Here is a 22,785-nt window from a genome sequence, read left to right as displayed (position 1 = left end):
GGTTGCCACACTGAAATCCATGGCTACGAGCTATGGTCTGCCTCCATAACTGGAGGCAGTCATGCTTCTGAGTACCAGTTGCTAGAAACCACAGGAAGAGAGAGTGCTCTTGTGCTTGAAACCTGCCTGTAGGTTTCCCACGGGCATCTGGTTGGGCACTATAAGAACAGGATGCTGGAGCAGATCACGTATCACAGCTCTCATGTACAGCAGCCTGGGAGGACATTGTTTGTCCTGACTAGCTCCCCGCAGCACATCTGTGCATACAGCAAAAACATCTGTGTGAAGGAATCTTTCATGTGTACCTAGAAGACTCTTCGATTTGGTTTTCTGGTCATGTGAAAACTTTCACTGCTGTACATGTGAAGGTCCCTTCCATGTATACATGTGGACTGAACATGTGGACACTAGGAGGTATAGCTTCCTGTCTCAGCCCTGCTCCTGTGATGGCCTGTGTTGCTTTAACACCTGGATAGGGCTTCTTTAGCACATACTTTGTTAATCTTGATGTGTCCTTAAAAGATAATCCTAAAAGAAGAGAAATTCTAAAAACATGCATTGACTTGTTTAATTGAGTTTTTAAAAACCCATCTATCTTTAAAATGGCACACAAACTTTCTAAACTGATTATATTATTAGAGCATGGTGGGTCTTGTGTAGAGATTTCTTGTACACGGCTTAGCCTTAGACCATAGCTGGAAAGACTACAAAACCCAAGATGCAGAGTATGGGCAAGTGAAATGCATGACTTGTCTGAAAATATCTGGGACCTTTGCTCGAAGAAAATATCTGGGACCTTTGCTCGAAGTAAGCAAGTGCCCAGAATTCAAAGGGGTGGGTGGATTTTCTTACAAAATCCAATGGGCTGAAGGCAAGATTTTTCATTCATCCATCCATTGGCTTAATTTGAACTACTGGGCATCTTTTTTACTCTTTTTTTTTTGTCCTTTTAACCTTAAGGAGCTTTCTTTCTGTGCGGGGAGGCATTGGAGGGCAGAGGCATATGAAAGAGGATTGCCTTCCTGCTGAAAGAAACCAGCAAGAACTTTGTCAAGGAATGAACTCTTACTCTAACCCACACCTCATTTGTCACCCTGATGGTCTGGAGGAAAGTGACATTTACAAACTGGGAATGTGAGCACATCCATTTCGCCAGCCTGACACCCTGATATAATAACTATTTACCTTGAGAAAGAGAGGACCGAGATTTCCGATTCTTGTGAATCTTCTCACTTCGGCACTTATTTTCTCACTCTGTCAAACATCCCCAGATTAATGGAACAATTTGTTCAACAAATCATATTAGCAGAAAGCGCACAGGGTAAAGAGAGTGGAGGCAAGGGACGTTGGGCATTTTTTCTGCTCATTCATACTGGTAGTATCTCTGCAAATAAAAATGTAGTTATGCCTGACATTTACAGAGGTACAATGTGAAAGGGAAAAAGTGTAATGACTTTAGGCAGTTGAGAGATCGCTTTACAAGAACAGTACTGCTCAAAAGGGAATAAGATAAAGTTACACACAGCATCTAGATGGAGCTTCTTTCTGGAACCTATTTGTCAAACACAACAGCAGGGATCCATCGGTATTTAAGGGGAATGTGTGTGTGGGGGGGAGAGTTTTCCATTAAAATTAACCACTTTGTGCTTACCTGGACTGGAGTGGATGGGGGAAGAAGAAAGGAATTTTTATTATTATTGCAGGCCCCATTTCTGAAACAGTTGGCAAAAAAAGAGAGTGAAATAAAGAGAGTTGGAACCATCCGGTGAATGGCTCTTGCACTTTTCAAAAGGAGGCTGGTAATGTTGAAGGACCTTATCTAACTGAGCTTTAATGACATCAGTGGATTTGGGGACGGCATCCTTAATGGCACAGGTTGCACGGGGCACCCTTCATGTCTGTGATGTGCAAATGAAGGGATAAGGTGCCCGCATGGCTCCTAACCCTTTGGCAACAAACCCTGTGCTTGCTGAATTAGGATTTTCATAATACGAGTCCATTAATATGCCCATTAATCATCCGAGGCTGGGGATCGGAAGACGGGTTCTGTTATCCATTAGAGGAGTAGCATTCTGGAATAGGCTCCTTAAAACAGTTGTCGTAGCAAGCAAAGAGCCTCATTAGTTTCAAGTATAGTTGACTGAATATATGAAGGGATTAGATATAAATAGCGCGCACGCACACACACACACACACTCTAATATCTGAAGGTGTTTCAGAAATGCAATGGCAAAATGGATGCTCACATGGTACGTTGCAAATTGCAATGCTCATTTCCAACAGTCTATAGCCACGATGTAAATAACCACTTCAGGCATCCCCAAGGGATTGGGCCTGCCCAGGTGGGCTTTTTACTCCTTTGGTGTGTGCTTTTGAGTAGACGCTCCCCCCACCCCCAATAATACAAACTGCTTTTGAAAGCTGCCATGTTTTCAAATATATATATTAACGCTCCAGGAAGAGCTGTTGTTTGGAAATACCAGGCTAAAGATACCCCTCTGCCTTTTATGTGTGTTAGGCATGTAGCACAAAGGTAAGTGTCATATCAATGTATGGTTTACATTCATTGCTCCTTCCTACTTTTCCCTCTGGGCTTGCCCAGTGCTGGAACATGGCTCCCAAATGTTTGCCCACAAGGGAATGTTGCTCTCAGCTCTGCCCTTCATTATCCAAAACTAGTTGTTTGTTCATGTATACACACAACTTTGATTTTTGTCTTAGGAAAGTTGTGGTTTCAGAGGGTGGGATCATCCTCCTGAAAAATACCTTAATCCCCCCCCCACACACACACACAGTTGACATTTACAACAGTTCACAGCCACTTCTCTTCTGCTGTTCCAGAAAACAAATGTTTTTTATATATACCATTCCTCTTTGGGTGATTCCAGTCAATCAGGGATTGTGTCCTGGGCACAATGATGTCATCAAGACACAAGGTAGCCATTCATATTTGGCTACGTGCTGTCTCTTGATGTGTCTAAAGGCAAATTGTGTTAGAGTGAAGGCAATACTTCATCTGCTGCTCACATGGGCCATATTAGCCAATCAGGATTGCTTTCAGATTGGAACAGCTTTTCACAGAGGTTCTTGGGTGGTGTTGGTTGGAATTGCCAGATAGGGTGCTCCTTTGAAGATCCAGTGAGCTGTGAGGGAGTAGGCAAAATGGTGGAAGAGGTGTAAAGGGGGGTGGGGGTGGGGGTCGGTCAGGTAAGGGGGTAATTTGGGTTGGTGAGCAGAGTGAGCAGGGGTTAGAGCCCTGTGTGTGTGTGTGTGTGTGTGTGTGTGTGTGTGTGGTGTGAAAGAAATTGCCCAGCGTGGCTGAGGCAACCCAGTCAGATGGGTAGGGTACAAATGATAAAAATGTTGTTGTTGTTGTTGTTGTTGTTAACTGGAGCCACTTCATCCTAAAAGTGTCACACAGTTGAGGTGAAATAATAGATCCCATGCTCACTAAAGAAAGCTAAACTCCTCAATGTGCAAATTGTTTCACTGTCCTTTGATCCCACTAGTTCTAAGCCAAACAGCTCAGCTATTTGGACCAGTCATTCACACATTCACCTTTTGTGCAAAATGGCAGAGAGACCTACTTCTCTCTGACATGTGGCTGAAAGATGAGCTAGGCTTCTCCTGGCTGTTTGGTAGCTCTGTCAGGCCTTGCAAGCGACAAGGCGTGCCAGGTAATAACATTGAAGGAGAGAAAACAGGGAAAGTCCAGCAACAGACCAAGCTGCAGGGCTATATTTTCCCCTGACATTCAAGGTCGTGGCATAAAGAAACCCGGGACAAGCGTGTGTCAGTTTTCATTGAGGAGGCACGGTATAGTAGCATTGTGCTGGGCACCTGGCGATAAATTAATGTCACAGCAAACTTGAAGCGTCCTTTCAAAAGTATGGGACAAATGATGCACCATTACATGGTGTATTTTCAAGGCAATCAAAAAAAGAAAAAGAAAAGGAAGACGATGCTTGGAGAGTAAGATATAACTCAGAATAGAAGAAAATGGAAGGTGTTCAAAATCAGTGCAGTGCTAACAAAATCCCTTGCACGTTCCTCCCCCAACCTTTCTCTATCAATTAATGAGACTAAAAATTACATTCTGAAATTATCAAAGGGTGGGGGGGGAGATTCAGTTAAATTATCATGAGTGAAATGCAGGGAAGAAGAAGAAGAAGAAGAAGAAGAAGAAGAAGAAGAAGAAGAAGAAGAAGAAGAAGAAGAAGAAGAAGAAGAAGAGGAGGAGGAGGAGGAGGAGGAGGAGGAGGAGGAGGAGGAGCTTTATTTTTAGTTTTGAGGTGGCTGAGTGGGGTTGGTGAGTCACCTTTCATTCTGCAGCCTTCCTGGGTACCCACACTTGAATCAAAGCCCAGGCAAGTACATCAGGAATTAACTGCTCCTACAGGAGAACCCTTTTCAGATCAGGAAGAGTCGGCAGCCGGGGAGGCTGCAAAATACTAAAGAAATGCATCCTTGGCCATGGGTAAAGTGTAGGGTTGTTGTTGTTTGGCCATTCTTACTTTACTTCTGAGAGGGCCAAGGGATGTTTGTGAGTGTCTTTCTTTCATTCAGGAAGTTCTCTGCCCAGTGGTCTGCACTTCTGCAGCTCCCCCAGGTGCCCATGCATCAGTCTAAATCCAGGAAAAGACATCAGGTGGTAGCTCATCCCATGGGACTTTTTCAGATCAGGAAGTCCAGGCAGCCAGGGAGGCTGCAGAAAGACTGGAGAAATGTTCCCTGGAAAAAACAACAACAACAACACACAACACTTTGCACTGATAGCATAAACTATATGTCCTGCATGCTCTGAAATTCTCAAGCCTGTACATTTGGTGATGCTTCTGAATACCAATTGCCGGAAACTGCAAGAGGAGAGAATGCTCTTGTGCTGAAGTCCTGCTTGTGGGTTTCCCACAGGCACCTGGTTGGCCACTGTGAGAACAGGGTGCTGGACAGGATTAGCCATTGGCCTGATCCAGCAGCTACGTTCTTCCTATGTCCTTATGTCCCTCTCTTTCCCCTTTTGGTAAGTGACAGAGAGAACAGCACAGCTTCGCGCATGAAGCCCCACCAGCTGCTACTGCATTTAGCCCCCTATTCTGAGGTTTCTCACCTCTAATATAAACCAGAGATGTTGGACCCATGGTCCTACCCTCCTATCATCCCTGAACATTGGCCATGCTGTCTGGGACTGATGGGAGCTGGATCTCTATGTCTAGGAAGTCACAGTTTCTCCATTTCTGCTCTAAATTGAGTGCCTGACAACATGGCATGATAACATGACATTCTCAAGTTTCTGGTAAGGGTCAGGACAATGTTTCTTCGATCATGGTGTTAGTGATGGGTGAAGGATGCTTCTCATCATTCTCTGGGACATGGGGGAGCACCATCACTGCAGTTGCTAGGACCATAAAACACATGCAAGCAGCATTAGTGGAAATGAGTGGAGGGGACCTTTTCATGACTGTAGTTCCCACCAGGAAGCCCCTTGGTTCTAAGCCAGAAAAAAGTTCTTTTTTTAAAAAAAAAATTCCACCCAGGCCTATTTTTGCCTGAGGTAAAATTAAAGGCAGATTTTCGGGGTTCCTCCTGAAGCAAAACTGGAATTTCAAAAGGTCAGGTTTCTTGCGAGGGAGAAGAAAAAAGAAGGTATTTGCTAGATACAGATGAGGCTTCTAATGCTAGATTGAGAGGAATCCAAGGCATCTCTCTTTATCCAAAGACCAAATGATGACTTAAATTGCCAGGGCCCCTAAATATGTATTAATTAGAAGTGACTTGGCCAGCTTCATGAATCATTTAAAATAAGCCAAGGAGCCTTCGCAGGCGGCTTGGGTTGTCAATTACGGCACCACATAACCATGTATAAATGGGCGCCGGACACCCACATAGTCAAGGATCTAAATTATCTGTGAAACCTCAGGTTAATTCAAAGACAATGGTGCAGGCATCATACGCTCAGGTCCTTGGTGCACAATCTACAGAAGCCTCCTTAGCGGAGGCATAAATATAGCCTCATAATCAAGTGTTCCTTCAGCTCTCTCCCGCTGAGCCAGTAACAGGCTAAAGTGTTTAAGCTGATACCAACCCAGCATGCGGTGTCTTAATCAGCACCAGCCTCCTACACCTTTTTTCTCTGAGCTTCAGCACAGCGGCGGCACTGACCTCCAGAAAATGTCTCCATTTTCATGTTCAAAATTTGCCTACATTAGTCATGCTTTTAACGCTTTCGGAGCCTGAAAGGTTCTGGCCTTCTTCTTGTGGAGGAAGTGGGGGAAGGGACACGGGCTTTTCAGAAAGCGAGGGGAACAGGAAGCCTTGTGGTTTGACACAGGTTCAAAAAGATGCTGTTAGAGCTGCCAGGCTTATAGCAACAACCATGTGAGGTAGACCAGGCTGTAAGAAAAAGCAGGTTTTATTCAGTGTTAGACTTACTCTGAGTGAACTCAGACACGACGCAAGCCACATTCACGCCACACTTTTAAAGCACTGTGACATCACTTTAAACGGGCATGGCTTCCATGGAGGGGGAGAGAGAAATCACTTGGGGAGTTGTATATCTGTGAGGGAAAGAGGGGCCTCTTAACAACTCTCAGCTCCCATAACAAACTACAACTCCCAAGATTCTTTGGGGAGAGCCATGACTGTAAAAATGGTATGATGCTGTTGTATAGTGTTGTTGTAGCATTAGCTGCAGAAGGGCATGGGGGATAATAATAATAATAATAATAATAATAATAATAATAATAATAATAATAATTTATTATTTATACCCCGCCCATCTGGCCGGGTTCCCCCAGCCACTCTGGGCGGCTTCCAAAAAACAGAAATTCTAAAATACAGAAATCCATCAAACATTAAAAGCTTCCCTAAACAGGGCTGCCTTGAGATGCCTTCTAAAGGTCTGGTAATTGTTCTCTTTGACCTCTAGTGGGAGGGCATTCCACAGGGTGGGTGCCACTACCGAGAAGGCCCTCTGCCTGGTTCCCTGTAACTTGGCTTCTCGTAATGAGGGAACCGCCAGAAGGCCCTCGGAGCTGGACCTCAGTGTCCGGGCAGAGCGATGGGGGTGGAGACGCTCCTTCAGGTATACCGGACCGAGGCCGTTTAGGGCTTTAAAGGTCAACACCAACACTTTGAATTGTGCTCGGAAACGTACGCCAAAAGGAAACGGCGCCAAAACATCTGCAATAAAAGTTGGTTTTGAGAAGGACGCATGCCGTTACATATTTACATATATTATTCTTATGAGTTGTGTTTGGTCATATCATCCTTTGGTTCTGTCCTCCTTACAAAATGCAGAACGTAAAACTATGAAACAACAGGGGGATGCTGGTTTCCCCCAAACCTCAGGTCACCCTTAAGACTGGGCTTGTAAATGACAATTGTCGCTGAAACCTCAAGGGATGGGATGGTTTCTGCCCTTCCTGTCCTTGAGGGCCAAGAGTAGTAAAACTACAGATGCCGGTGATTGTAGCTTTGGTTCTTTCAGGTAAAAGTGGGGCGGGGGGGGGGGGGAACTGGGTGGTAAAATATGCGTGGGATTGATTCAATCAGCCAAGATGGGCAATGACGCCCTTTTTGCCAGGGGGTTGAACTTTCTCTCCAGTGGTACCAGAGTTCAAACGGCAAAGCCCTGCGCCTGACCAGGTTCAGAGGGCCTTATCTTTTGATCCCAGAACTTCCACCCGGCTGACGGGGCGCACGTGGAGGAGCTGGCGTGTCGTTCATTCCAAGCAGCAAGCCCTTCCGACGGGAAGTCGCTATTACAGGCTCTCCTGACACTTGCCCACAAAAAAACTGCGAATAGAACAATCTGGCAGCTGCAGGGATTTCCTCGTATACATGTGCTGTCCTTCTATCTCTTCCTGAGAGGGCGGCGGGCCGGTTGGCGTTGACCTCCTGTCTTCAGGAAACAGGCGGTCGGCATGGGGTGGTGAGTGGTAGGTGGGACGGCCGGGGGTAGTGGGGGTGCGGTGGGGAGCCCAGGGAGGGGAAGAGGTGGAGCCGACAAGAAAATATTTGCTTGCTGGCTACAGCAGTGACACGCGCTGGCCAGGCAACGGGAAAACAAAAGGGGGATGTCTGTCTGAAAAATATATATATAAAGGCAGGATATGAGGCTGCACAAGGGACTCTGGAGACCTATAGGGAGTAGGCAGGGACTTTTCTGTCTTCCCCTATTGTTTAATTAAATGCACACATGCACACACACACATCCTGTGCGCTCTTTATCATGCCATCAACTAGAGGGGGTGGGGGATACACATACACACAACAGTTCATTCATCTTCAGGCAACAGGCGTTTCTTGATATATTTGCTGGACTTACCAAATCTTTCAGATGAGCTGATTTGAATAATTGATTCCAGGAGAGAGAGAGAGTGTGTGTGTGTGTGTGTGTCAGAGTGGGATAGGTGTTTCCCCCTTCCTGTTTTAATTCTTCCATGATTTTGATTACCACCCCTTGTATGTAAAGATCTTTCTAAATATTGTTTGGAGCTTCTCTTGTGCCCACACTGGTTTTCAGCTTAAAGACTTTGTCTCCCAGCTACCCTGCCGGCAGAACGATCTGTGTCTGAGGCAGATGAGTGATGTGTGTCTTTCTTTTCTTGGTGTTCATTTGTTTGTTTATTCCTGGCCGCTGGAAATGTTCTACTCCCCTTCTAAAATATTTTGCACTTCACGTATAAGAAAGAAAACCTAGATCTGCCGTGAAGCATTTTCAGTCCTTGACCTTCACAGGAAGCTGTGTTATACTGAGCCGGACCATAATTTCATCTAGCTCAGTATTGCCTACACTTTACAGGCAGCAACTTTCCAGGTTTTAAGACAGGGGACATGCCGAGAATCTGGAAATGCTTGATTTTAAAAGCTGGGATTTTACAGGATTCAAATTCTCTTTTTCTCCAGTGCTCTGGCTGGGTCAAATGTCAACCTGAGGTTCCAACTTTGGGCTAGAGAAGGCCACAGGTATACACAGGAAGCAGTGGCGGAGGAATGGGGGTGCGGAGGGAGTGGACCGCCCCCCAGCACCACTATTCTGGTAGGGTGACATTGCGCCCCCCGACATGCGCCATGCCCCCCGTGTGCCAGGCACCACGCCCCCACAGGCGGTGTGTCACGCCCCCAGAACAAGCGCCATGCCCTTGCGGGTGTCGTACCATGCCCCCCGGGATGTGTGTCACACACCCCAGAGTGCACACCACCCTTTTGGGGGCACTAGCCACACCCCTGCCTGCTCTCCGCCCCCAGTGGCGGAGCATGCATCTTCACCACTGCCAGGAAGCTGCCTTCTTCTGAGTCAGACCATTGATTGGCAGCAGCTCTCCAGAGACTGAGGCATGGCATTGTTACCCAACCTACCTGGAAATGTCAGGGATTGAACCTGGGACCTTCTGTGTGTGAAGCAGTCTTTCCACAGAGCTATTCCCCTTCTTGCCTCCATCCTTCCTTAAAGGCTGCATATGCTCCAACATTTCTCCGACAAAAATAGGGACATCCTATTCCATAATAATAATAATAATAATAATAATAATAATAATAATAATAATAATAATGGCACTTGGAGGGTCTGAGGCTGCAGGGTGAGGCAGCCCCTAATTTGCAGAGAAGAAAAAACCCATCCTAAATGCCCCATTCTTTCCCCCTGCAATATCTCATGTAAAATAGGGCAGTCACAGTTCAGTGTGGTTGAGTGAGAACATATGGGATATGGCAATCCTGCAAGCAAACTGGGGCCAAGCTGTTACGGGTGTTAATGTAATAACACCCTGAACTTGTCCAGGTAAGAAATCAGCAACCAGTGCAGATCTCTGAGCAGAGCTGTAATATACAGACAGGGTCTCACAGGCAGGGAGGCCACCAGTAGGTGGCACCAGAGCAAATGGCAGGCATAGTCAACTAATTCTAATTGGGCCCCAGCCTTCTCCTTGCAGAGTTCTAGAGGGGCAACACTGAGACTAAGGAGGAGAAGGGAAATGAGAGGCAGTGCCACCCACTGGACTGGCTGTAAGTAAGAAGGCAGGGAGGTGGGGGTTGGCAGACTGGGGTTGGTGGAGACATGCCTGAGCTTGGTGTCTTCCTCTTCCCTCCCAGTCCCTCTTCATTTTGTGTTGTGCCTTTTAGACTGAGATGGGTCAGGCAGTGCCCCCTTTTGAGCTAACAGAGCAGCTTCAAATATCTCATAATAATCTTAAGAGCATTTTTTTTACTTAATATGCAACAGAAAATAAAATTGCCTACCTGCCTGCCAAGCAAGCCTGTGCTATAAATAATGGATAATACCATCCGAAGTACCTGTAGAGTGAAAATAAAAATTAAAAGGGAAGGGGGGGGAATGGATCACACCTTTCATTTTTTTCACCCCACCCTCACCTCTCTCTCTTCTTTCTTTCTGTATATCCAAGAACAATGACAGTTAAAAGAGGAATTGACTCCTGAAAGCTGAAAGGAAATATTTGAAACTTGGTTATCTTGCACAGCTTGTCTCAGCACTGCCTTATATATACAGAAACAGGGAGGGTTCCCCCCCCCCAAGCTAGACAAATATTGATACATATGGCTAATGAGAGCACCTGGCATAACAGGTGAAAATGCTGAAGGAAAAGGAATGAGATGGGAACTTGACGACACCCGTGCTGTGCCAGCCATCCCCCTGTCTATTTACTACGGCAGCCTACTGAATATATATCTATATATCTATACAGTATACCAGTAAACAGATGTGCTAAAAGTGGTAGGCACTATCGAAAAAGAAAAGGAAGGCGATTTATAGGTATGGTTTTTCCTAGGAACTGGGCATGCTTGAAGATTTCTCTCTGTGAGACTTCCATTTGAGGATGAGTGTGACAAGGGGTGTGTGTGTGTGTGCCTCAGATGGAGTATTCCGACCAAAACAGAAATTGTCAATGTTCACTTATTCGTGCCTATCAGGAATGGAAATCCATCTAACAAATGTCCTCAACATCTGTTCTTCCTGTTGCTTTCACTCAACAAATAATACTTGATTGATTAAACGCCCCCCCCCCCCACATTATTGTGCTTCCTTTACACTGAAATGAATGGCGTGGAATAACGTGATGCAATTATATAATTTGCACAAGTAATTGCATAAATTTAGACAAGTTGTGCACTTTCACCAGAGCAGACAACGAGAAGAATAATGTAGTTTTCTGCAGAATATAATGTTTTTATTTATTTATTTAATAAGTCTTTATCCTGACTTTCTCCCAAGTCAGGATTCAAGGCAGACTATAACATTTAAAATAAACATCAGCTATAAAATACAGAAAAATAGCAGCAAACAAGTTGTAAAGAATAATTAAAATACATTGCAACATATCTAAAACCAGCAATTAAAAAATAATTTGATGAATTGCAGCAGGGTGGGAACAGTCGAATACAGGGTGGAATGGAAAACAATGCCCGGTCATCACTGTGGATCCAAGAACCACCATGGCATGGCCCAACTGGTATCCCAGTTACCAGAAAGGAAGTGTGGGAAATGGAAGCCTTTGCATCTTACTTCTGAAATGCCCAGCAGGCAATAAGGGTGGGCTGAAAGGAGGGTGCAAGAGTGGAAACAGGTATTGGGAGATGCACACATACACTCAGGATGCCGTGTTTCCATCCCAGAACATGATAGGAAATCTTACTTGAAAATAGGGAAGAGATATTTATTCAGGCTAGTAGCAGTGAGCCGAAGGTCCAGAAGTCAAAATTCTAAGGTACAAGGCAAGAGGTTTGTAACTAAATGGAAGCCACGAAGCCGTCCCAACAGTTGATACACCCCTCCGGCCAAGCTTTTAAAGACAAGGCAGGGTGAGCTCACACACAAGAATCTCTTGCTCTGTGAGTCTGCTGGGTATATCCCTCAGCCTCCATCTCCACTGCCACTTCTTCCTGTTCAGCCTCTCCCTCTGGCTGGTCAAAGTCCTCTACCACCACCTCTCTCCCTGATGAGGCTGTACACTCTGCTTCTCCCTCTATGACATCTGGAGTCCCGAGGGGCAGGTCTTCCTTCAAACCTGGGAGCCAGCCTTCCAACCCCCACCTGCTGCTTCTTCCTTCTCTTCCTCCTGGTTCATCTGGTACAGCCAAGCCATCCCAGATCTGGATGGAGCCAAGGGGCCCTTTAAAGCAGACTCACATAAAGAGTGGGCATCGGTGAATGGAGGTGAGATCCATTTGGTCTGCTACACTGTGGCTTTAGAACTGGTGTATCCTAAAGTGTGGCTTGTGAATCATCAGCGCTCCATGAGTTTCATGCAGGTGGTTTGCAACAGCAGTTATGCAGAGTAGCAGGGTGACTTGTGTGTGGTAGAGGGAGACCAACAGGCAGCGTATCATCTACACTGGTTGTCCACTCAGAAGGTGAGCAGGATCAACTGGAAGTGACAGCAAGAGGAGGCTCTGCTTTTCTCAGAAGCTCCAGCTGGTGGCAGGATGAGCGAAGGTCTCAAGCCAGGAAAAGAGGCTGACAAGGCCCTTGAAAGAGGTGGAGAGTCAATACAGGGCAGCAGCAGGCTGAATTGTGAATCTGACTTAAGACTCGAGTCAAGGAATATTACACTGAACTTCAGAGAACCCTATTTAACACACAGGCACATCCATTGCACCCATCATTACACTGAGGTCATTGTGGAAAATGTAAATGGCAGCCAAATGTAGCCTCCCCCTTCTGCTCCTGGGAAAGGAAAATAAAATAAAACAGAAGGGGCCTCAGGACAGGCATCATGAATGGGTCCTGCCATGGCACTGGAGCCCCAGATATTTCCTACAGATGCTGGTTGTTGATGTCAATTCTGGCAGCAATGGGACTTTGAATGCTACAAACCTGTGAACCAGGGATCTCAAGAGGCAGTGACAATTTTCCCAGTACAAATTGAATGCCTGCCTATGATCCCCTAGCCATGAAAGGATTTCCCTTTAACAGCATTTCATGCAAATGATTTAGGTCTAGGCTGCCTTGAAAGTCGATCTGCTTGCCAGTTTGTGTTTTGCAATGCACTGACGATACATTTTGGGCAAATGCAAACAATGAATCCGCTACATATGTCCTCTTATTAATGTTTAAGTTTTACCATATGGGACCTACTTGGAAGAGTGGATCATGATGAAAGAAACTGTCAGTGCACGGGAACACAAGGATGGCCGGATGACAGGCCTACACAATGAGCAGCAGACCCAAACTGAGCACTGCCCAGCGGCTGGGGATCAGGGGCCTGTGAGGAGAGAACTATCGCCCTCTGGTCTTGTTTGCCAGGGATTGGTCCCATTTTCAGTGTTAGGGCTCGAAACTTACGTAAGACTAGCGAAAAGTTCCTGTTTCAAGTGCAGAATGCATTTTGCTAGCTACAGAGTTCAGAGCAACCCCATTCAACAGGAATGAGATGGAAGTTGGCAGATCAGAGGGTGGCGTTTCCTGGCAGATTTGAGACCTGACATCTCCTTTTCGTGGAAATTAAGTGCTGCTGTCTACTTTCATATTAATTTTGTCTAAGCAGAAGGTCTATCATCAACATAGCCCCCGCACCCCCAATAGCAACAAGAAACAGCCCCACCCTGAACGTTTTGACATTAAGCAAGGAGCCTATAATTAAAGGATGCTGCCATTTTGCCAGGCTTTCATTCTTAGGAGAAAGTGCAAATTCCGTTCCATGTGAACTTTCGCTACTTCCAACTTTTGTCCTTTGTTCTTTCCTTTAAAGCTTTACAGCAAATGCAGGCCCATATGCTTACATTAGTTAATCTCGTATTAAACATATTGCCTGCGCACAATGTTGGCGTGCATTAATAAATGTTTTCTTTTTTAATTCTTTCTCCCCCCCTCCCTCCTTTTTCACTTTAGATTCCTCCTTTGACTGCACAAGCAACAGCTGTCTAGCTTCCTGTTCAGTTCTGGATCTAATGCCTCTCCTGAAATCTAGGTCAAAACACTTGGAATGCATGAATATCAAACAGAGTTTTCAAAACAGCAAATGAATACATCTTTAACTGGTGACATTTTCCCGCAGCATATGGCTGTGAGCTCAGGGGACCTGCATGTGTTTTTTGTGGACTTTCTTCTCCTTTTTTTGCTTTTTGTTTTTTGTTGATGAATATGTTCCATCAAAAACTAAGGAATGGCAGTGGGCTTATATCACCTTCTGTTTTCCCTTCTGAAATGATAATGCAAGCTCAGGCCACTGTTGCAAGACATTTACGTTCCATCCAATCCCGAAATATCACAAAGATTTGCTGGTTGAGTAACTTTGGTCATGTTACAGTAGGAACATAGGGAACGGTCATATAATAAGCCCATCTAGCTAGCTCTCATCTGCAGACCAAAACTGTAAAGGATATTCAGCCATTGGATATTGGCGAAGAGCATGGAGAATATTGCAGACATGCAACTCAGGTTGTTGGACAATTCTGACAAAAATGGGAGCAGATATCAATAGTTTTCACTTACTTGTACAGTTTCTGGAACAGAAATCAATCTAGTGATGATGATGATGATGATGATGATGATGATGATGATTTAAATTTATATATAACCCTTCATCCATATATCTCAGGGCAGTTCACAGCATTAAAATATAAGCTAAAAAACCCAAAATACATAATAAAAACAAGAACAAAACTGTGAGGGACAGGGGATATCGCGAAGTCCCTCCCCTCCTGAGTTCAAGCCCATCCCCGAGCACAGGGGAAAGCAGAGAGAGTTCCGATGCCAGTGGGGAAGCAGGAAGTCGGGTCCGAGGCTCAGGCAAGGTAGAGGAGCCAGGGTCCCAGGTGGGACAGGAAGGGGCGAATAAGGGGGGGAGACCCATCCCCCCAACTCCGGAATTACGCAGAAAGAGGAGGGGAAAGAGGATGGGTCTGCCAAAGCTTTTGTGTTGGAGAAAGACGCGCCAAAAGCCATTCGGAGGTTCTGAAACCGACTGACCACATCACTCCGTGTAAATAGCAATGACTTCAGCACTGTAAATACGCAGCACCAATAAAAGAATAAAATGCAGAACTGCGTAGCGTCGTTACTCTGAAGTAGCCCACTCCGGCCACTGTGACAGCAACCTCCGAATCCTTTTTTGGGCTACTTTGGAGTTGCCGGGATGAGCGTGTCAGAGGCGGAGAGATGGCGGCAGATCGCGGAGCAAGCCCAGCAAGAACTGCAGCAGCTGTCGCTGCAGGCGCAGGGGGAATTGAAGGCAGCTAAAGAAGAGACTAAGAAGGTCCAGGACGACCGGCTACAACTTGCGGAACAGGTGAGAGCGCTACAGGAAAGAGAGCAGGAATTAAGGGCGGTGGCGGTAGACCTCCAAAACAAGCTGGATGCAGAGAAAAACAAGGCGGGAGGGGCACCCCAAGTCCACGTGCTGCCAGGAAGGAGAGCCGGGGCCCTAGTAAGCAAGTTCAATGGAGACCCGAGGGAATATCAGGGCTTTGAGACTGAGATTGTGTATGCTCTTGAGCTGCACCACGATGAGTTCCCTGATGATGAGCACAGGGTAGCGTTTATTGTGGAGCACCTTACCGGGGCAGCCAGGGAGTGGCTAAGACCGTTAATCGCAACAAAGAATCCTTGCATGAAGAATGTCAAACTATTTCTAGAAGGTTTGAAAACGATGTATTCGTCCGATAGTCATATGGACCAGACTAAGGAGGAACTTCATAATTTACGCCAAGGAAATATGACAGTTCGCGCGTATTGGGCGAAATTCACCATGCTGGTGCACAGATTGGGGTGGGAACTAGAGTCACCCCCAATGCAAGCGGCGTTCTACTTGGGGTTGCATGAGGAGGTGAAGGATGAGCTCTCGAGAGGTCCAAAGCCCAGTAATATGGATCAGCTGAGCAAAGCGGCTCTGGCGGTGGGGGTGAGACAGGAATCCCGGTGGAGCGACAAGCAAGCAACGCGCACAAAGCGGGCTTGGTTCCCACGGTCGCAGGAGAAGCCACTCCCCCAACAACCCTTTCAAGCCACGCCTGGGGCCAGCCAGGACCAGGAACCCATGCAGATTGATAGCGCGCGCGCGCGGGCTTTTCAAACCCCAGCGGCGCCAAGACGCAAGGAGGGAAGGGGTGGGAATTGCTTTCTCTGCAACTCCCCCCAGCATCTCGTCAGAGACTGCCCACATCGCAGGGAGTGGCAAGGAAAAGCGGGAATGGTTGTGCCCTCCCCCACTGACGCAGTACCACAGCAGGGAAACGGGAAAGCCTGGCTGCAGGAGACAAGGGGCAGCAGCCAGGCACAGTCAGCAGACAACAGCCCCAACCCACCCACCCGCACAGAGAGGAGCAGAGCCAGCCCACCCCTCCCAGAGCAGGAGTGGTTCTAGAAGTGACGCTCACGCTCCCAAATGGCTATCCCCTGACAGTCCTCGCCCTAATTGACAGTGGGGCGTCAGCGAACTTCTTCTCGAGAAACTTTGCAGAAGAACACCAGATCCAGCTTCTGCAGCTGGATTTTCCTCTGCACGTGGCAACCATTGACGGCAGAGAGCTGCTGGGAGGGGCCATCACTCATCAAACCCCCCCCATGAGAATGACGGTTGGAAGGCACTCAGAGACACTGGCATTCAACGTCACCACCATCTCAGACCCCCCCATCGTCTTGGGCATGAGCTGGCTGGCGCGCCACGACCCCTCCATCAGTTGGCACCAGAGATGCATCACTTTTGGATCGGACTTTTGCCTGGAACATTGCATGCAGCACCAACCAGGGGAGGGGCCTCCAATAGCCACGGTGGCCACCATGCACGTCAAAGGGGGTGAGGCGATACCCAAGCCGTACTGGGACCTGCAGGAGGTCTTCAGCGAAGCGGAGTCCGACCACCTACCCCCGCACAGGCCTTTTGACTGCCAGATCAACCTGGTGCCAGGGGCAACTATACCCCCAGCCAAGCTGTACGCCATGTCAGACCAGGAACTGGAAGATCTGCGCGCTTTCATCGACAAGAACCTCAAGCGGGGGTTCATCAGAGAAAGCAAGGCAGCAGGGGGCAGCCCGGTTTTCTGGGTGTTCAAGAAGGACACGCAATAGCGCCGTCTGGTGGTGGATTTTAGACGGCTGAATTCAGTGACAGAGCCAGTGGCTTTCCCCATGCCCAGAGTGGATGATCTCCTGACAGCGGCACGCAGGGGCAAGATTTTCACCAAGCTAGACCTGAGGGGGGCGTACAACTTGATCAGGATCCGGGAAGGCGATGAATGGAAAACCACGATGTTCACGCCTCTGGGCTCTTTTGAATATCTGGTGATGCCCTTCGGGTTGCAAGGGGGCTCAGCATGCTTCCAGGCCTTCATGCACCACGTCCTGGGGTCCCTCCTCTTCAGGAAATGCTTGGTCTTCCTGGATGACATCCTTATCTATTCCGATGACCCAGTGCAGCATGTGAAAGACGTCAGGGAGGTGTTGCAGCGCCTGAAGGAGAACCACCTGTATGTGAAGCTGGAGAAGTGCAAGTTTCACACCAAGGAGGTGGACTTCCTGGGCTACAAGCTGTCAGACAAGGGGCTGGCGATGGACAAGGACAAGGTGCAGGCCATCCTGGACTGGCACAGCCCCAGGACGCGCAAAGATGCCCAACGCCTACTAGGCTTTGCCAACTTCTACAGGAAGTTCATCAAGAACTTCTCTCGCGTTACGGCTCCCATCACTGACTGCCTGAGAGGCAAGCAGAAGTTCAGGTGGACACCAGAGGCGCAAGCAGCGTTCGAAAGCCTCAAGAGGGTGTTCGCCTCAGACCAGAACCTGTTCCACGTGGTTCAGGACGCGCCCCTACGCGTGGAGACAGATGCTTCTGATAAAGCTGTGGGCGCCATTTTGTTGCAACTGGACGCCAACAGAGAGTGGAGACCCTGTGCCTTCTTCTCCAGGAAGTTGACCCAGCCAGAGCGAAACTACACGGTGTTTGATCGGGAACTTCTTGCGATCCACGCTGCGTTCCAGCACTGGAGACACTTCCTGGTGGGCGCCAAGCACCCCATCCAGGTGTGCACAGATCACAAGAACCTGGAGTTCTGGAGAACTGCCAGGGTGCTCAACCAGCGGCAGATACGGTGGGCAGAGTTCTTCTCGAACTTCAACTTCTCCATACACTACATCCCGGGAGAGCAGAATGTCAGGGCGGATGCCCTCTCCCGCAAGCCAGAGTACATGGAGGAGGAGGCGCCACCGGCACCCAGGCACATTTTCCCCCCGTCAGCATGGTCCTGCGGAGCAGCAGTGGTGAGCGAGGCAGAACTCACAGCACTGACGGCAGCGGATGAATTTGCCAACCGCATCTTCAGAGAACTGAGAAGGGGGGGGGAGCAGGCAAAAGACTTTGCAGCACACAGGGGGCTGCTTTTCTACAAGGGTGCACTGTACCTGCCCACCACCCAGCTTAGACGTACGGTCCTCAAGCAGATGCACGACAACCCAACGGTGGGTCATTTTGGGAGGGACAAAACCGCTCACCTAGTCATGAGACACTTCTGGTGGCCAGGGGTGCGGGAAGATGTTCGAGACTATGTACGGGGCTGTGACACCTGCCAGCGGGCAAAGGTGGTCAGAGCACCGCCAGCAGGATTGCTGGAGCCCTTAGCCACACCACACAGGCCGTGGGAAGTGGTGTCCATGGACTTCATCACAGATCTGCCTTCTTCCAGGGGCAAGACCGCAGTGTTGGTGGTGGTGGATCTCATGTCCAAAATGTGCCACTTTATACCGTGTGCCAGGGCGGTCTCTGCAGAAGAGACAGCCAAACTGTTTGTTGACCACGTATTCAGACTGCATGGATTACCTTTAAGGGTTATTTCGGATCGTGGCCGCCAATTTGTTTCCAGGTTCTGGCGGCGGCTCATGAACCTCCTGCAGGTGGAGGTCAGCTTGTCGACGGCTAGACACCCGCAGACCAATGGACAGGCGGAGAGGGTCAACGCCATTCTGCAGCAGTACCTGAGATGCTACGTCAGCCAGCGGCAAACGGACTGGGTGGATCGCCTGCCACTGGCAGAATTTGCCTACAACAATGTGGTGCACGTCTCCACAGGGGTGTCGCCCTTTAAGGCCAATTACGGGCGCGACCTCAGATCTTTCCCAGAGAGGGAGGGGGAGGAGGAGGAGGAGGGCCCACAGGCTGAGGATTGGGCAGAGGAACTGGAGACGGTGCACCAGCAGCTCAGAGAACACTTGGAGAGGGCCAAGGAAGCGTACAAGAAGGGGGCAGATCGCCACAGGCGACCGGGGGAGGTCATTAGGGTGGGGGACAAAGTTTGGTTGTCCTCGGAGGGCCTTCCCATCAGAGGGAGGTGCAAAAAGCTGGCGCCCAGAAGGTTGGGCCCCTTCACGGTCACGCAACAGGTCAACCCGGTGGCATACAGGCTGGCACTGCCAGAGGACATGAGGGTGCACCCAGTGTTTCATAGATCGCTGCTGTCGCCGTACAGGGAAAGCAGCAGGCTCCGAGGCAGCGAACAAACCCCTGAGGGAGGGGGGGAGAGGGACGGCAGGGAGCAACTCAATGAGGCCACGGCCATCCTGGACTCAAGGTGGGGGGCGGGGGGCCTGGAGTACCTCATGGCATGGGAGGATGCTCCACCCTCAGAATGAATGGGTCCCAGCCACTCAGATACAGGAGGAATTCCTGGTAGAAGAATTTCACGCCCTCTTTCCCCATAGACCCAAGCCCTGGCACATGGAAAGGGAGGGGGAGGGGGAGGAAGCACGGGAGAGCAGTTCACCATGGCGCTGGGAAGCGGAGTTTGAGGAACCAGAGGATGAGGTATGGGTGTCACCAAGATCCACCCAGTCAGAGGAAGGAGCAGATTGGCAGAACATTTTTACCCCTACCAGCTCTGACGCCACGGACTTTTTGGGATTCCCGTCCTCCCAGGCGGAAGGGGGGGTCTCGCAGGACTGGGGGGAGGTGTTCACACCAACGGGCTCGGAAAGCACTGAGTTCTTAGGCTTCCAGTCGTCACCGACACCTGGGGGGGACCTGGGGAGGGGTGAAGGAGAGCTTGGGAGGGGGGTGGATGTGAGGGACAGGGGATATCGCGAAGTCCCTCCCCTCCTGAGTTCAAGCCCATCCCCGAGCACAGGGGAAAGCAGAGAGAGTTCCGATGCCAGTGGGGAAGCAGGAAGTCGGGTCCGAGGCTCAGGCAAGGTAGAGGAGCCAGGGTCCCAGGTGGGACAGGAAGGGGCGAATAAGGGGGGGAGACCCATCCCCCCAACTCCGGAATTACGCAGAAAGAGGAGGGGAAAGAGGATGGGTCTGCCAAAGCTTTTGTGTTGGAGAAAGACGCGCCAAAAGCCATTCGGAGGTTCTGAAACCGACTGACCACATCACTCCGTGTAAATAGCAATGACTTCAGCACTGTAAATACGCAGCACCAATAAAAGAATAAAATGCAGAACTGTGTAGCGTCGTTACTCTGAAGTAGCCCACTCCGGCCACTGTGACAAAAACAAAACAAAACAAGACCCCCTTTCCCCTCCTGCAAACACACTTAAAAGGATGTTAGCCAAATGCCTAGTTGAAGATGAACATTTCCACCTGGCGTCTAAAGGTGTATAATGAAGGTGCCAGGTGAACCTCCCTGGAAAGAGCATTCCACATCTATAAAGCCCTTCTAACAAAAGGCCCACTCTCATGTTGCTACCCTCCAGGAGGCACACAAAAAAGGGCCTCACATGATGATCACAGTGTCTGGGTATGTTCATATGGGGAAAGGCAGTCCTTAAGGTATTGAGGTCCTGAGCCAGGCATCCCCAAACTTCAGCCCTCCAGATGTTTTGGACTACAGTTCCCGTCTTCCCCAACCACTGGTCCTGTTAGCTAGGGATCATGGGAGTTGTAGGCCAAAACATCTGGAGGGCCGCAGTTTGGGGATGCCTGCTTTATAGGTCAAAAGCAGCACTTTGAATTGGGCCTGGAAATTAATTGGCAGCCAGTGCAATTGGAGTAATCTGCTCAAACCGTCTTGCCCTGGTGAGAAACCTAGCCACCAAATTCTGTACCAGCTGAAGTTTCTGAACCATCTTCAGAGATAGTCCCACATACTGCAGTAATCTAACCTAGAGGTTACTGGAGCATAGGCAGCAGTAGTTCGGCTATCCCTGTCCAAATGAGGCTCCAGCTGGGCCATCAGCGTAAGCTGATGGAAGGCACTCCACATCGCTGAGGCCATTTGAGCATCAAGCAACAACAAAAAAAAATGACTTGTTGCTATGGTTTTCAGTCCGTGAACAATACATCATTGCTGACTCCCAACCACCATCAATTTGCATTGTTTTATTTTCATTGAAACTAATGGGGTTTGATAACATAAGGCTAGAAGATTCAGGACTAGGGTTGCCAGACTCAATAGAGGACAGGACTTCTGTGCCTTTAATTGCCCTGCTCTCTTTTGAGTCTGGAAACCTTCAAGAGAAACCAGCAGACCCTTTGCTTGGAAATTAAACAAAGGGTCTGCTGGTTTCTCTTGAAGGTTTCCAGACTCAAAAGAGAGCAGGGCAATTAAAGGCACAGAAGTCCTGTCCTCTATTGAGTCTGGCAACCCTATTCAGGACAGATAAAAGAAATTACATCTCCATGCAGCACATAGATATACTATGGAACTCACTCCCACAGGAAGCAGTGATGGCCACCAACTTGGATGGCTGTAAAAGATGACTGGACAGATTCACAGAAGATAAGGCTGTCAATGGCAACTAGCTATGATTGCTATGCTCTGTCTCTGTGGATGAAGGCAGACATGCTTCTGAATACCAATTGCTGGAATGTGTGTGTGTGTGGGGGGGGAGAATGTGCTCTTGTATTCAGGTCCTACTTGTGGACAGGATGCTGGACTAGATGAGCCAGTGGCCTAATTCAGCAGGCTCTTATGTTCTTAGGTCCAAATGTTTTAAAATAACCTGGAGTCTCAGCTCTACTCAAACAGCACAATGCTCATGGGCGTAGGCAGGGGGCAGGAGGGGGCAATTCCCCCCCTAGAAGCAGGGCCGCTGGCCAGCCTGCCCCGCTGCCCGCCCGGTGCCGTCTCCCTTCTCCCTGGCTGGCTGTGGAGCGGGCGGAGGGAAAGCCAGGCAACCGCTTTGCGTGGCTCTGGGACTTTCCCTCCACCTGCCCCAGCAATTGCAGAGCGGGAGGAGGGGATTGGAGCAGCCCGGTTTCGGGCTGATCCTGGCTCCCCCTCGTCCCTGCCGATCGCGGAGGGGGAGGAGGGAGTCGGAGCAGCCCGATTTCGGGCTGATCCTGGCTCCCCCTCGCTCCGCCGATCGCGGAGGGGGAGGAGGGAGTCGGAGCAGTCTGAAATCGGGCTGATCCTGGCGCCCCCTCGCCCCTGTCGATCGCAGAGGGGGAGGAGGGAAAGCTGGCAAGGGAGAAGGGAGCTTTCCTTGCCCCGCTGTGGCCCCTTGGCCCCGCCCCTTGGCCCCGCCCCTTGCCCCCCTGATTTTCATCCTGGCTACGCTCCTGACAATGCTTCTGAACAGCACAGTTCTGTATATGTAATGAATGGGTGGGCTTATTCCCAGATAAGTGAACATTGAAGCCATATAGTCACAATCCTGCCCCCCCCCGAAGTGAAGTCTGCTGTGTTCAGTAAGGCCTGCTCCTGGAAAGTGTCCACAGGAATGATCCTCAGTGATTCTATGTTTCGCTGCCACTTATCACAGACGCCACTTCGGAGATAGCTTCTGTTGAACTTAAATGCGCACATAGAGGAGCATTCACTGATTACATTTTACATTCAGTGAAATAATTGAGTTACACAATTGTACTATTCTTCCCCTGTAACAGGTGTGCAGCTTGTGCA

This window comes from Zootoca vivipara, chromosome 14 (assembly GCF_963506605.1).
Source record: "Zootoca vivipara chromosome 14, rZooViv1.1, whole genome shotgun sequence".
NCBI lineage: Eukaryota > Metazoa > Chordata > Lepidosauria > Squamata > Lacertidae > Zootoca > Zootoca vivipara.
Note: the sequence above shows the minus strand (reverse complement) of the source record.